This window comes from Gossypium hirsutum, chromosome A12 (assembly GCF_007990345.1).
Source record: "Gossypium hirsutum isolate 1008001.06 chromosome A12, Gossypium_hirsutum_v2.1, whole genome shotgun sequence".
NCBI classification, from domain to species: domain Eukaryota; kingdom Viridiplantae; phylum Streptophyta; class Magnoliopsida; order Malvales; family Malvaceae; genus Gossypium; species Gossypium hirsutum.
The window spans coordinates 62,724,590-62,728,852 of NC_053435.1; positions in this window are offsets into that span (position 1 = coordinate 62,724,590).

The window sequence follows — 4,263 nt, forward strand, 5'->3', positions numbered from 1 at the left end:
GCCATGGATGCATCATTCTTGGTTGATGTTTGATGTTGTGGTGATGAGGCATGAGGATGAGTTAAGATTCGGCCTAGGTGGAGTTTGTGTTAATGCCATTGCATGCTAAATATGAAGCTTGTTAATGATGCATGTGATGGTGGCTTGATGATTCTTGAACCTCCTTTTTAGCATTTTTGAGTGAGCACATATGTGCATTGGTTGCTAAATGGAGAAGAATCGGCTAGCAAGTTGTGTGCTAAGGCCGAATATAACTTTTGCATGTTAATGAGCAATGCATGTGTTAAATTGATGGAAAGGGAGAGGATGCTTTACTAGTGTGTATATGTGTGTATTAGCCAAGTTTTGAACTTGAAACAAAAGGGTGTTTAGTCAATACAAGTGACCATACTTGTAGAATGTATTAAGTGTTGAAATCGGCCCCAAAATAGACATGCATATTCGGCCAAGGGGGAAAAATTAGCTAAAATGTTGAGTTTGATTCATGATTCCGTACATATGTGACTTTAATGTCTAATGTATAAATATGGGCTAAGTGCCTTGTGTTCCTCTTTTCGATGCTCAAATGATTAAATCAATTTATTTGTTTAATTAAGCTCAAGAGCAAAGGGGAACTAAATCCGATAAAGGGAAGGAAAAAGTGGTCGAATAGCTATCGGAATCGTTCGACAACACCCGAGGTAAGTTCTTGAGTAAAAGAGCTTAAATTATGATGTGATTAGATCATGTTTTAAGCAAATTAAAATCATGCTCTTTGTGTGGCTATTGAGCCGAATTTGCAAGAATGATAAATGTCTTGTGTTTGAGTTTTGCTAACAAAAATGAAATACGAATGGGCCATGATTTATTGTTAAATGTGCATGGTTATTTGAATGATGTCCGGGCTAAGTCCTGAAGGCTTGTGCTAAGTGACAATATCCGGACTAAGATCCGAAGGCATTTGTGCGAGATACTAATTCCGGGCTAAGCCCGAAGGCATTTGTGCGAGATACTAATTCCGGGCTAAGCCCGAAGGCATTTGTGCGAGATACTAATTCCGGGCTAAGCCCGAAGGCATTTGTGCGAGTTACTAAATCCGGGTTAAGTCCCGAAGGCATTTGTGCGAATTACTACAACCGGGCTATGTCCCGAAGGCATTTGAACGAGGAGCTATAACCGGTTAAATTCCGAAGGTACGTGATTTGGGAATGAATGAACTTGCTGTAAAATTCCAGTTAATACTCTCGAAACATCCCAACATTGAGGTATGTTTCGTATGTGCTTGAATTTAGTTGAGCCCTTAGAAATAAGTATTCGCTCAGTTGATAAACGAGCTACCGGCCTTTGGCTGAGTTGATCTTTTGTGTATGTACATAAGGGTTGATAATGTGAAGCAAGTACGATATCGTAAATTTGTGCATATGAAATTATCCGTTTAGCTATATGAATGCTATACTTTTGTTGTGCTGGAATTCCTTGCTCAAAACTTACTAAGCATAAATTGCTTACTCCGTTTCATTGCTCCTCTGTTTTATAGATTTGGTTCTCCAGCTATCGGACTCGGGATCTTGAAGTCAAAGTCGCCCACACTATCAAAGCCCCCCCTTTTGGTACAATTTTGGTTGAACTTCGAAATGGCATGTATAGGACTACCCGTTTGTTGTGGGTCGTGGACCCTTTGGACTTGTATAAATTTTGGATAGCCATGCGAAAATGGCTTATATGTGTTTGAGTATAATGTTATAATCATTTGGTGTGGATATGCTTGACAAGGATTGGCCACGGGGATGGTTAATCACTTTCATAAATTGTGCTATTTATGCAAAAAGGGCTAGTTGAATCATGGAAACCATGAAATAGGTAAAGTCTACCTTAAAGGCAGATGCTGACAGCAGCAGTGATGTAGATTTGGAAAATCACTAAAAATAGTAGGAATGGAATTAAATAGTGAATAAATTATGTAAACAAACCTTGATGAATCTACTTTCATAGGAAAGTAACGAAACAATCATACGGACAGTATGTTAAGAGATATTCAGGTTCTCGTGAGACAGGGCCAGAACGGTTTCTGGATTCCCTGTTCCGACTTTGGAAATTCATTATAAATTAACCAGAGATAATTATGAGTCATACCATATATGTATAGATTCCTCTCTGAGTCTAGTTTCTATAGAAACAAACGACATCAGTATTGGAGCCATGTACAAGGAGATATCCAAGTCGTAATCCGCAAAGGTCAGGGTAGTCGATCCCTGTAACATGGTAGACTTTGTCTAATAAACTGTACTAATTGGCCAGACCAAAAATTCTATAAAAAAATATGTAGATGGAAATATGAGTCAAGTTTCAGGGAAAAATCACGAAACTGATTTTCGAGTTGTGAAACTCAAGATATGATTTTTAAAGCGACTAGTACGCAGATTGGTAGTGTCTGGGAAATAATTTTTATAATGGGTTTAAAGTCTGTTAACACCTCGTGTTCGACTCCGGTGTCGGTCTCGGGTTCGGGGTGTTACAAGGAACGTATCGGTTATGCGATCAGGGTCGTCACCATCCTCTCGGCGATGAGCAGTATAAACCAAGGCTACTTGTCTCACCTCATGTGCCCCTGCTTGGTGCTCCACATCCTCGTCCAAACCCATTTCCACCTCTAGCCTGTCCACGTCCTCCCAATGGCTGACCACCCCTCACAGGTTGAACATGACCCTGTCCTGTAACTTGCATCTGAGTAGGCCTCTGAGGACAATTCCTAACTTGATGCTATGTGGACCCACATCTGAAACACGCTCCAATATTTTTCCAACACTCACCCAAATGAGATCTTCCACAGTCAGCACAGGGCTGCAGTTTTGCAACAACAACAGAACCTCTAGCTCGAACTGGCCCATCAAACCTAGCCCTCATATTAAGTTTACCTGCTGAACATGAGGATCCAAAATCCCTTTTACCTCTGCCCCTATCTTTCTCACGATTCTGCAGCTCAGAGCACTTCACGTCCTCAGCAATCTTTGCTTTTTCAACTAGGGTAACAAAATCTTGCTCCCTCTGCAGAGCTATCAAAACTCTCAACTCATCTCGAAGGCCATCCTCAAAACACACAAGCGTTCGTACTCAGTCGCTACTATCCCACGAGCATAACGACTCAACCGCACAAACTCTGCCTCATATGCCGCCACAGTCCTATTACCCTTAGTCAAGTTCAGAAATTCCTTCCTTCGGGCGTCCACATAACTTGCGCCCACATATTTCCCCTGGAAAGACGTTTTAAAGAAGTCCCACGTCAGACGGTCAGCTTTTGTACCTTCTCTCACAGTGAGCCACCATTGGTAAGCCTCATCTCACAACAACGACACTACCCTCTTCAATTTCTATTCCACGGTACAGTCTAGACCATCCATTATTCGCTCTGTAGCCTCTAACCAATATTCTACCATGTTTGGGGCTACTCTAGAAACACCCCTAAAGATCTCTGCCCCACTGGATCGGAGCCACTCAAAAATTGACCCCCGGGCCACAAACCTTGTGCTCGCTCCAGCAACCCTTTCGAGAACCCGCAGTATTGCCTGAGACAGGGCATCATCCCTAACTGCTCGATCATGAGACCCGGTCTCAATTACTGGTGAAGCTGATGTCTCCCTTGTGGGCACGTGACCCGACGCTGAAGACCCAGCCCTAGCGCTCCCTTAGCCTTTACCACGGCCTCGTGTACCCCTTCCACGAGTACCGCTAGTGCTCATATCGAAATACGCTTTGTCTGTATTTAGAAGTTTTATCCTATCAGTTTATAATTCTAGTTTATTATTAAAAGATATTTTATGCTACACAGAATTTAGAGTTTTGTTTCCGCAGATCGAGATCCTTTTACCAATATCAGTATGCTACAGTCTCAGTTTACTCTAACCAGAAATCTCTAGTATAGTTCTACCATCTATAACAGTTTTCTAGTATCACAACCTTAAATAGTAGATTTAGCAGAGAACATACAGATTTGGCACCAGAGACTCGGTGTGCCACACTTTCAGTAACATCATTTCAGAAACAATTTAAATTCCGTTGAAAAATTTCAAAACCAAAATTTTAGAGAAACCTTTTTTTTAACCCCAATTTTAGATACCCACACCACAGACGAGTTTTGTAACCTAGCTCTGATACCACTAAATGTAACACTTTAAACCCGGCCTAGACGTTATGGCTGAATCTGGCGTGTCACCTCAAATCATTTTTCAAATTTGATCTTTTCGATAAAAATACATTACTAAATCAAAATCCTTTTATTATTATTTA